The following is a 12,799-nucleotide window of genomic DNA, read 5'->3' as shown; positions in this document are numbered from 1 at the left end:
TCTAAACCTATCTATTTCTATGATGTGGACCCACACACGAGCATAATACACGGGAAAAGACGGTGACCAATTAGATGACCCAGCCGACAGTTCGCAATATAGGCACTGAATGATATTGTTAGCTAGCTCACTAATTTTCTTTGTGTGGGAGAGCTCTTGGGTTCACATGCACTTTTCTGATCTCACACGACAGACATCTGAGCAGATAAAGAAGAAATATATCTGAGTGACAGTTGAAGTTTAGCGGGAGGAGGTGGCTTTTTTTCATGATTTGGAGCTTGTTACCAAAACTCTTCTCTTTGGCGTATCAGATTCATATAACATAGCATATTCATAACTTAACTGGGACTTTTGTGGAAAAAGGATTAAAATCTATTCAACCAGACTAAAAACCCTTGTGTCGGTGTGAGAAATATTTTGGGATATGTCATGAAAAGACAAAAAACGTTCTCTAACACCCCGTGATAGAATATTGTGAAAAGTTAGGGATAGTTCAGTGAAAGAATTGGATCACAGAGACATTTGGATATTCTTCTATAGGAAGATTAAAATGAAAACGACTAAGAAAACATTTTCTCAAAGGCATACAGTGAGCCTGATGGGAGAAAGTCATAAAAAACATAAGGTTCACTCTATTTGAGTATATTAAAATTGTACACTAGTCTTAATGTGGAATATACAAAAATAGTTTGTACTCTGAGAGAAAAAAAAGGACTGTCGTAAAATTGATGGGATTCTCCCTGTGGATGAATATGGTCAAAACAATGCATGTAGCACTCTCGGAGACTGCAGTAAAAATGATAATTATCCCTATAGAAGAATAATGTAAGAACAATAGCCTTATGGAAGAACTCACAACAAAAGAGCTGATTTTCCATATCGCCAGGGATTTTAAAGGCACTTGTATCTGAGTGGCCAATGTTGACTAAACAAAGGCAAATGAGTACTTGGGTTGATTCTGACAGCTTGCGGTGGCCTCTGAAACAAAAGTGCCAGTCATTCTCCAGGGTTTGATTAAAGTTGTCTGCCTTGTGTGCATACTAATCGGGTGAAGTATGGCAAAGCGCCCATGTTCAAATGGCGTTCAGTGTTATGATTGCCATCGCTTTCGATGCGTGGCCCTTTTCATTTCAAGGTTGCAATTATGTTTGACATGCATTTATCTGTATGTATGTTGACGTTTATCATGTCAATAGTTGCATGCACAGAAACTAAATCGGCCCTGAGGACATGGTGACGAAGAAAAAAGTTAATAATTCTACCAAATTGTTGATATGACCATGGCTTCTTCCCACTGATTCTCTTGTAAAATGGAATAAATGTAAGAGTCAGTCAAGGCATAATTTTTTAATGGGACAAATCCAATGAGCTGTGTCCGGGGTGGGTGCGAGGTGACACACAAGTGCATATATGAATGCTATACCTGCAGAAATGTAGACCGAGCTAGGTGACACCAGTAAGAGCAGATAAAAGTGGCCCATAGCGGAACGATTCCCAGCAGGCAAATAGTGATAGTCAAGCAAGTTCAAGGTATAATCTCTGATCTCTGTGGGCGCATGTGGGGGGTGGAGTGGCAGTAATGAGTGACTGGAAGAAAGGAGCGAAGCTGATTATACTTTACATACTAACCTTGGCAACTGAGCCTGTCCTTTAATGACAGCATAGTTCAGTGTTCACCTTGGGAGACTGCCATGGGTTTTGGTTTATGAGGTCAGACTGGTAACCTCAATCATTCAAGTGTGAGCTCTGTCTTTGCTTCAGTGAGTTTCATAAACACGCCTAAACACACACACATACATGTGGGAACACACACACACACACACACACACATTCGCTTGGACATGCACTGCCCCGTTTACATGACCAGCAGCATTAGAGGTTTTGGATTACAATCTTGCTTTAGTGCCTGTTTGAGATCCTTGTGCCGGGCAGAATTGTAGTTATGAGTTGATTGATAGCTGTGCATGTAACCCTGCATTACTATTAGTTTGAATAACAAGGTTGACTTTGGTTTATGGTGTGTAGCCCATGCATATAATGTACTCATGGTTGATCCAGGGATCATTCTTTCACTTTTCAGCAAGCTTTTGCAGACAAGATCAAGGTCTCTAAATACTCATGAGAAGCCCTCTGGTCCTGCTTAATCCGACCCATAAACCTGCGATGTCGCATGAGTCGGGTTGAAGCTCTTGAGATTTGAATTATACAGCTGGGTATCTACAAACAGGGCGGCCCGGTAGTCGAGTGGTTAGCACACCGGCTTCACAGTGCAGAGGTCGAGAAATCTATATCTCCTCTCTCTCTCTCTCTCTCTCTCTCTCTCTCTCTCTCTCTCTCTCTCTCTCTCTCTCTCTCTCTCTCTCTCTCTCTCTCTCTCTCTCTCTTATTGATTATGCTGGAGTGGGTTGGAACATTTATACTGACAATGAGGTGGTTTAGGGCGGCTCGGTAGTCGAGTGGTTAGCACACCGGCTTCACAGTGCAGAGGTCGTTGGTTCGCGTCCCAGTCCGGCCTCCCTGTGTGGAGTTTGCATGTTCTCCCCGGACCCGCGTGGGTTTTCTCCGGGTCCTCCGGTTTCCTCCTACACTCCAAAAACATGCATGGCAGGCAGATTGACCACTCCAAATTGTCCCTAGGTGTGAGTGTGAGAGTGACTGTTGTACGTCTTTGTGTGCCCTGCGATTGGCTGGCAACCAATTCAGGGTGTCCCCCGCCTTGTGCCCGAAGACAGCTGAGATAGGCTCCAGCAACCCCCGCGACCCTAATGAGGAATCAGCGGTACGGAAAATGAGATGAGATGAGATATCTACAAACACTGACAGCTAAGCAATTTATTCCCACAGCCAGACAATCAGACATATGTTTAGATGTGTTGGTATAATGGAACACACGTCGACAATGGCAGATCTGAACAGCCATGGTTCTTCTGGTCTCATCTATGTGTTAGTGAGTAAGTAGAACTCCCAATTGGAAGGCTATGTCATGCGTGGTGGCTGACTTTACCTTACTCAACTTTACTTCGCCGACTGCGCAGACAAATCACAGGCTCCAGTACACCTGGATATGTGTGGTGTGTTTTAACCCCAAGACGCGGCCGTTTTGGCATTTGCTGTGGACTGAAACTGACATTACAGTGCTTTAGGGCTCAGCTTGTTAACATGAACCAAGAAAACAAGTGCGCCTTGATTGGTCATTAACTGAGCGCTGAGCAATGGTGATATCGACAGAAAGTGGCAAGTTGCCCCTTCCCTAAAATGGATAAAAAGAGACAGTTTTTGCCATTTCTATCACAAATGGAATGTTAACCAAAATGCTTTGCATAAATACTATTGGGGGGTACTCAAAACTTAAAATTGAAAAAAGATGTTTTTTTAATTTGGCTTCCCCTTCAAAGAAAGGTAGTATAGTGTCACTGTATTTCTTGTTTCCTACGTTGCCACCTCAAAAGTGAATTTGTGGCTTAAGTCGACGGTATTCACACCTCGGAAGTGAATACTGACTGTATGACTGCGCCATAGACCTACAGCCCGGGGCTCCACTACCGGACTCCCGACTATATCTCATCTCTCACCCGGAACAAGAAGCCCTGCGCACATACATTGACACCTCCCTTGCGGCGGGACTTATCCGACCTTCGCGTTCTCCGCTCAGCGCGAGGTTCTTTATTATCGAAAAGAAGGACAAGACCCACCGTCCGTGTGTCGATTACCGGGGTCTGAACAACATCACCATCCGTAACAAGTACCCGCTCCCCCTCATGGATTCGGCCTTCGCACCCCTCCAATCTGCCACTATATTCACCAAATTGGACTTGCGTAGCGCCTACCATCTTGTTCGCGTCAGAGAGGGGGACAAATGGTAGACGGCATTCAAAACGCCCTTGTGGACATTTTGAATACCTGGTGATGCCATTCGAACTTACCAACGCTCCCGCCGTATTTCAAAATCTTGTCAATGATGTGTTCAGGGATTTCTTTAATGTGTTTGTTTTTGTCTATCTGGACGACATCTTCATTTTCTCCAAATCCGCAGAACAACATCGGCAGCATGTCCGACGGGTCCTGGCGCGGCTCCTGCAAAACCGGCTCTACGTGAAGGCAGAGAAGTGCGAGTTACACGTCCATTCTCTGTCTTTTCAAGGGTTCATCATGGAGCAGGGACAACTTCGGGCCAATCCTGCCAAGACCATAGCAGTGGTATAATGGCCAACCCCCAAGACACGCAAACAACTCCAGCGATTTTTGGGGTTTGACAACTTCTGCCGCCGCTTTATACGTGATTATAGTCAGGAGGCACTACCTCTAACCAGTCTCGCTTCCACCAAGGTTCCATTTAGGTGGAGACCCGACGCCGAGGGGGCGTTTAACCACCTCTGGCACGCTTCGACTAACCCCCAGTCTTACGCCACCGCAAAACCGGACCACACGTTCGCGGTAGAGGTAGATGCATCGGAGTCCGGGGTGGGGCGGTATTATCCCAGCGCTCCCCGGTTGACCAGAAACTCCACCCGTGCGCCTTCTTCTCCCGCCGTCTCAACCCTGCGGAGGCCAATTACAACGTGGGAAACCGGGACCTGCTGGCGGTCATCCTGGCGCTGCTGGAGTGGAGACACTGGCTCGAAGGGGCTCAGCATCCCTTCACTGTGTTCACCGATCACAAGAACCTGACGGCCATTCGGTCCGCCAAGAGACTAAATTCGCGCCAGGCTCGGTGGGCACTGTTCCTGACCCGCTTCAACTTCACCCTCACCTACTGCCCCGGTTCGCAAAACACCAAAGCGAACGCCCAATCACGCATCCACGAGCCGGCAGAGAAGGAGGAGGTCATCACCAGCATCCTGCCGGCACAACACATCCTGGGCGCCCTTAGGTGGGAGGTAGAGAAGAAGGTTCAGGAGGCCCAAGGTGGTAACCAGGTACCCAAGGAGGTTCTGCACTGGGGACACGCCTCCAGGGTCGCCTGTCACCCTGGAGTCAACAAGACGATCCACCTTAAAGCCCAGCGGTTCTGGTGGCCGGAGCTCAGGAAGGACATCGCGGACTACGTGAAGGCATGCCCGGCCTGTGCCTGTGGGAAGGTCTCACATCAGCCCCCGGCGGAGCTTCTCCAGCCACTGCTAGTCCCCTCCCGACCTTGGTCCCACATCTCCCTGGATTTCGTCACGGGCCTTCCCCCTTCCCGTGGTAAGATGGTCGTCCTCACTGTGGTAGACCGCTTCTCCAAGTCGACCCACTTCATTCCATCAACCAGGTTGCCGTCCGCCATTGAGACGGCCAAACTCCTGGTTAACCATGTCGTCCATCTCCACGGGATTCCGGCGGACATCGTGTCGGACCGGGGACCGGAGTTCGTGTCCAAGGTATGGAAACGTTTCTGCAGGTCCATAGGGGCGTCGACGAGCTTGTCGTCTGGCTACCACCCTCAGTCCAACGGCCAGACGGAGCGAAAGAACCAGGAACTGGAAGCGGCTCTACTGTGTGTGTGTCTCCATCGTCCAGCGTCGTGGGCTCTTCACTTGCCGTAGGTGGAGTACGCACATAACACCCTGGTCTCCTCAGCCACAAGTCGGTCTCCTTTCATGTCTGCCTGATGTTATCAGGCGCCGCTGTTCCCCACCCAGGAGGGCAAGGTGAAGGTTGAATGGACGGGTTCAAAACCACCTCAGACGGGCCTATCGAGTGTGGAAGGAGACCAGAGCCGCTCTGTCGCGCATGGCGGCCCGGAACCAGCACATCATGGATCGTCGTAGCCGCCAGGCACCGGAGTACCAGGTCGGGCAGGAGGTGTGGCTGTCCACGAGGGATCTCCGGCTGGCCGGGACGTCGGCCAAATTGGGGCCCCGGTTCGCGGGCCCGTTATCCCACCCTCCCTCCCCCGATGGTGGACGGCGACCCCGTATACACGGTGCGGGAGATATTGGACTCACGGCGCATGGGCAGTGGCTTGCAATATCTGGTCGACTGGGAGGGCTATGGGCTGGAAGAACGTCAGTGGGTTCCCCGCTCCTGGATCCTTGACCCATCACTCACCCGAGCTTTCCACTCGGCTCATCCCTCCAAACCGGTGGGCCGCCAGGGGGCGTCCGTTGAGGGGGGGGGGGGCACTGTCACATCCTGATTGGTGTCTGGTGCGCGCCCCTCCCCTCCCTGCTCCTCCGGGCTCTCACCCCTGATCTCAATCCCATTGATTGTGCCTTCTGACTATAACAGTCACGGTTTGGCTCAGTATTCACTGGTGTATTTCCTCACACATGACTTTTTGCCTCACCGTACGCAAGGTTGGTCCCGCTCAGTAGTTGCTGCCTCGTTGCTCTGTGTTGCTACTTTCTGTATTTCCCCCTGCGTGTCTCAGTATAGCCTTTTTTGAACCATACTGTCTCTCCATCTAGTATTTTTGATCCAGCTCGCCTTTTTGTCCTACGAGATCTGTTGTCACTCCTCGTGTGTACGTGACAGGCACAGTCTTAGCGATATTCAAAGTTGCTCACGCTATAAAAATATGATGTATGTACAGTATATTTCAGATTTCTTTTTTGCTAATACAATTCCAGCACACCGATGTATCGATATATCCATAGACAGTGTTTGAATTAATGTCTGCCCGGATACCCGAGGCGTGTAACTTTTACGCCGGGCTTACAACTTCCAGAACCTCTCTGCCCGGGTGGCCGACATTTCCAGAAAAAAAGAAAAAAAACGAAACATTTTTTATTTTCAAATCAAACGTTTGCTGTATTCCGATTTTGAAATATTCGTTAGTTTTGAAATTCCGGAATTTCGGTTCGTTTGGTAATTTTTAATGTCGGTTCGTTTGGCAAGTGACATACTCGGCAGCCAATCAGAAGCCTGCATCGAATAACTTATTGCTTCCGGGTGCTTTTGTATTATCATTTTCAAAAGTAGACGCACAGAGAACACAAGAAAAAATGGATAAGTGGTTAGGGATCAAGCCAAAACCTCAGCCCCAGAAGAGAGACTGAAAAGAAACTAACAAAATGTATGACGCTCCAAAACGTAAACGTACATTGAGAGCATCGTAGAAAGAGGAGTTTACGTGGTTTGCAGCAGACGACGCACTGTGCAACCTGCCGGGAAGTGAGTTTATGGACAAACGACAACTGGGGAAAAATCATCAGCAAAGGATATTTATGACAAATTAAGCAAGGAAGCATTTGTGGTAGGTACATCAATTACTTAATTTTAAAGTGTTGTTCTGTTTTATATTCTGATTATCAATCCTTAATACTGTAACGTTCAGTGCTTGTGTTATGCATGTTTGGGGGCTGGGCTTGTTGGGGTCCCGTGACGACACACACGGAGAGAAGGGAGGACCCAAGAACGGGGGTTAGGCAGTATGCCTGAGGGATTGTCTGCGCGTGAGTTGTGGCGTAACAACAGCTCCTGTTTGTGTGATAAAACTGCTAAATTTGTTAATAAAAGACCGACTCGCTATACCAGCAACTCTGCGCATCATTTGTCACGCTGAGGGGCATTACATTGGTGTCAGAAGCTCCGGATTTTCCGTCGTACGCCCAACTGCTTAAAAAGAAAAAAAAATGTTCGGCAACTTTGCTACGGTAAAGGAGGAGGCCGTTCAGCACGGCGACCCGGCTATGGTAAAGAAAGAAGCAGCGCCATGCGTGATAGACATGCCAATGTCAAGTGGCACACAGCGAGGTCATGTTTATGATAATTATGTTGACAATCCGTGCCGAAATGAGCGCGAGTCCGCCATTACGGCGCCACGCCGGGATGTAGCGGCCACGAGGGTTGACGGAAGCATTGATGGCTGCGCCCTGGGGTTGGCTTGGCCCCCCATGAAACCCCCCAAGTTCTCCGGGAAAGGAAGTTGGGAGGCTTATCGGGCCCAGTTTGAATTGGTGGCAGACGCGGCAAACTGGCCAGACAAGGTGAAAGCGGCACAGTTGGCACTTTCATTAACCGACGAGGCTACTTCCTGTCTACTGCTACTAAGCCCTGGAGAGAGACTCAATTACTGCGCGCTGGTGGGCACCTTACAGAGGCGTTTCGGGGAGTTTAATTTGAAGGACTCCTTGCGCTGCGAGCTAAAACGGCGTGATCGACATCCTGGGGAGCCGCTGCCTTGTCTTGCCCATGAGATCGAGAGCCTCGGCCGGCGGGCATATGCTGGGATGCCAAAGGACATCCAAGATGAACTTATCCGGGACCAGTTCATCCGAGCACTCAGACCGGATGAACTGCGCCTACACGTCCAGCTTGCCCACCCAGCGGCGCTCGGAGAAGCACTCGCTCTTGCTACGGAGAGGGAGATCGCAGCCAGAGGAGTACTACCGACGGCGGCTTGCCCCGTTTTGGCGACCTCGCTGTCAGGAGGCGAGGAGCGCCGGCCAGCGTGGGTGGATGAGCTGGTGTGTGCGATAAATACCCGCCCAGCACAACGGGAGGAAGGAAGTGGTCGACGTGCTCGCCCTGCAAATTTCCCCATTGCGGGACGAATAAAGGTATTCTGATTCTGATTCTGATTCTGCTGTCTGCTGGGGGTGTGGCCAGCCAGGTCATCTGCTACGACGCTGCCCAAAGATGTTGAACCACCAGGGAAACGGGAAAGGGTCTGCGTAGCCCGGTCAACGCGGACCCCTCCAGTGAGTAGCCGGAAATTACAATCTGCACGTGGAGAGAAAGCGATCATGGTGGGGTGGACAGATGTGGGGGACCCCAGTCATGTTCGCGTGCAAATTGGGGACATTTCCTGTACAGCCTTGGTGGACACTGGGTCGTCAGCCACAATTGTGAGGCCTGACGTTGTTCCAGCGGGAACCGTCTTAAAATCGACCCTCACAAAACTGAGGACCGTGACCGGTGAAACGGCCAAGATGCAAGGTGAAGGGAACTTTGTTTTCACTCTGGGGGGTTTGTCGACAACCCACTCAGCTTGGGTAGCTGACGTGAGTGACCCCTGTATCTTGGGACGAGACTTTTTAAAAGCCGCAAAATGTGTGGTGGACTTGGGAGCTGGAGTACTCATCCTGCCGAGCGGTCAGCATGTGGAGCTGATCACGGCGTCTCGACAGAGTGCACCAGAGGTGGCCATCAACACGGCGGAACCGTCAGCAGAGAGCACGGATGCACCGATGACCCAAACCAGCCTGACCAAGACAGCAGCAGTGCTGACTCCTCAGCTTTCGACGGTAGATTGGGTAGAGTTCGCTCGCCCTGTGATGGTCTACCCACCGGGGGCGCCAACTGGATCCAACCCAGCCATGCCAGTCAATTTGACCCCGGGTCAATCAGCAGAGAGCCGGACTGGGGCTATCCGGTCCATTTGGCAGAAGAACTGTGATGGCTTAAGTGTCGAGCAGCAGGAGCAGTTATGGCAGGTACTGTAGGAATTTAATGACATTTTTGCTCTCAGTGAGAATGAGGTGGGCCTCACTCACTTGGTCGAGCACCACATCGACACGGGTGACGCGCGACCAGTGAAGGTTCGCCCTCGACGCCTGCCTCTGGCCCAGCAGGAAGCCGCAGATCAAGAGATCCGTGCCATGCTCAAGTTAGGGATTATCGAGCCCTCCGACAGTCCGTGGGCGTCTGGCGTGGTCATGGTACCCAAGAAAAAGAGCACCAAATCGCGGTTTTGTGTGGACTACAGTCCGCTCAATAAGGTGACAAAGAAAGACTGCTACCCACTACCACGTGTAGACGAGACCTTGGATCTGGTCTCGGGTTCTGCGTGGTTCTCGTCACTTGACCTGCGGAGTGGCTACTGGCAAGTCCCTCTCACCACAGAGTCCAAGCCCAAGACGGCATTCTGCACCACACGAGGACACTGGCAGTTTAAGGTCATGAGTTTTGGCCTATGCAATGCACCAGGGACATTTGAGCGTTTGATGGACACAATACTCACAAACATTCCGAGGCAAAAGTGCCTGGTGTATTTGGATGATGTCCTCGTCCATGGTAATTCTTTTCAAGTGCCACTTTCCCCAGCACTGAGACTGGTGCTGGGGAAAATTGCGGCAGCTGGGCTGAAACTGCACCCAGATAAGTGCCACTTCATGCAGCAAAAAGTGGAATTCTTGGGCCATCTAGTGGACGGTAAGGGCATCAGCACGCTGGAGGAGAAAGTCAGCACAATCAAAGACTGGCCAGTACCAAGGGACCAGAAGCAGTTAAAAAGTTTTTTGGGACTAGCTTCATACTACAGGCGGTTTGTGAAAGGATTTTCTTCTATTGGAGCACCCTTGTTCCGCCTCCTGAAAGATAATGAACCCTTCGTGTGGCTGCCGGATTGTCAGGAGGCATTCTCCAGCCTAAAAAAAGCCCTCATGAACGCTCCCGTCCTCACCCCTCCTGATCCATCCCTGCCTTTTTTGCTGGACACAGACGCGAGCAATGTCGACACGGGGGCAGTGTTGTCCCAGGTGGGGCCAGAAGGTGAGCGAGTGGTAGCCTATTTCAGCCGCACTTTCAATAAAAGTGAACGACGCAGTTGTTCTGGCGACATGCGACTTCAAGTACTACCTGTGTGGCGTGCCCTTCACCATCAGAACAGATCACGCCGCACTGCAGTGGTTGATGTCGTTCAGGGAACCAGAAGGCCAAGTAGCACGGTGGCTCGAGGAGCTGCAAGCATTCCACTTCACTGTGGTGCATCGGGCTGGGGCTCAGCACGCTAATGCAGATGCACTTTCCCGGCGGCCATGTTCCATTAGTGGCTGCAGCTATTGTGACCGGCGAGATGCCAGGGAGTTGGAGCTTTGCGGGGAAGCGGCTGCTGCTGTGCCGACGTGCTGCACCCTGGAGGCTGTGGACACTGCTGAGTGGGCTTCAAAACAACAGGAGGACCACGATCTCAACCCCGTGCGGCAGTGGGTCCAGAGTGGCAGGAGGCCACCCTGGGAAGGCGTGATGGGACTCTCTGTTGCTTCCAAAGGCCTTTGGAGCAAGTTTGATGGCTTACGCATCAAGGACGGCGTGCTGCAGAGATCCTGGAAAGAACCTGCCACCGGGGAAGAGAGATGGCAGGTGGTCGTGCCAAGAGCTCTCAGAGAGACGGTGCTGAGAGCATGTCATGGGGGCACCGGCTCGGGACACTTTGGCTGCACAAAGACCCTCCGACGGCTACGCCAAGGGTTCTATTGGGGGCAACACCGACGGGACGTAGAGGACTTCTGTCGGCGCCGTGATGAGTGCATGGCCTACAAAGGACCTCAAGCCCAATCACACGCACCACTTCAGCAACAAAGGGTTGGTGCGCCCATGGAGAGAGTTGCTGTGGACATCATGGGCCCTTTCCCTGTGACAGACAGAGGCAATCGCTACGTGCTGTGTGCAATGGACTATTTTACCAAGTGGCCAGAGGCATACGCACTGCCAGACCAAGAGGTGGAAACAGTAGCTGATGCGCTACTGGAGGGCATGTTCTGCCGGTTTGGAACTGCAGATATCATCCACAGTGACCAAGGCAGAAATTTTGAGTCCAGGGTGTTCGCTGCTCTGTGTGAACGCCTTGACATGCAGAAGACGCGCACCACTCCCTTGCATCCGCAGAGTGATGGACTTGTGGAACGATTCAACCGCACCATGCAACAGCAGCTCGCCATCCTCACCTCCACACACCAACGTGACTGGGACAGGCACATCCCACTGGTGCTGATGGCTTATCGATCAGCGGTTCAGAGTTCCACCAGCTGTACCCCTGCTCTGCTGATGCTGGGCCGGGAAATACGGACACCGGCAGAAATGGCGTTTGGAAGACCACCAGGCGGCCCAGAGGACCAGCCGGGGCTGGAGTATGCCCGTCGACTGCAGGATCGGCTGGAGGCAGTGCACGCATTCGCACGGGACCAGCTGGAGAAAGCCGGAGCACGCCAAAAGAGGAATTATGACGTGCGGAGCAAGGGGCGAGACTTCCGGGCCGGGGAACTGGTTTGGGTGTACACGCCCAAACGGAAAAAAAGGCCGCTGCCCCAAACTAGACAGCCACTGGGATGGCCCTTGTCGGGTACTCGAGCGGGTGGGGGAGGTTGTTTATCGGGTAGCGGTTCCCCCCAGGGGCAGGAAAATTGCTCTACATCGGGACAGGTTGGCCCCCTACCGAGGCAGCGGTATTCCTGTATTTGAGGCGGGGTCTGCTTCGTCCACGTCAGGTAATCTGGTTAGCCCAGGTTCCCCACCCTCCTCCAGTTTTGCCCCGAGTCAGCCAGCGCAGGGGGAAACCGAGCCACAGCCAGGTCGACCACAGAGACGCAGACGAAGGCCACAGCGACTTGAGGACTTTTTTTTTTTGTTGACCCCCCGGGGCGAGGGTTTCATAAAGGGGAGGGTAGTGTAACGTTCAGTGCTTGTGTTATGCATGTTTGGGGGCTGGGCTTGTTGGGGTCCCGTGACGACACACACGGAGAGAAGGGAGGACCCAAGAACGGGGGTTAGGCAGCTGACGAAGCCTCTTGGATAGGAGGCGAAACGTCCGAAACCTTCACTTTTGTACAGATGACGGCTGAAGAAACCTTCTCATCGAAGCTCCTGTTTGTGTGATAAAACTGCTAAATTTGTTAATAAAAGACCGACTCGCTATACCAGCGACTCTGCGCATCATTTGTCACGCTGAGGGGCATTACAATACTTTTCCACACTGTTTTTTTGTGTGATTAGTCGTCTTATTGTGTTTCAAGTTGTGAAAAATCGGGCAGGCAACATTATGGCCGGGCAGGCAACTTTTCAGAGATGTCTGCCCTGGTGTCCGCTAACTTTTTGTCTGTTTCAGACACTTAGACGTTTAATTTTTTTAGATTTTTTTTGTAGTTCACTTTTGTTG

The sequence above is a fragment of the Hippocampus bargibanti genome, linkage group LG02 (assembly GCF_051943395.1).
Source record: "Hippocampus bargibanti isolate YZ-2025 linkage group LG02, ASM5194339v1, whole genome shotgun sequence".
Lineage (NCBI taxonomy): Eukaryota > Metazoa > Chordata > Actinopteri > Syngnathiformes > Syngnathidae > Hippocampus > Hippocampus bargibanti.
This window is presented reverse-complemented; position numbering follows the sequence as displayed.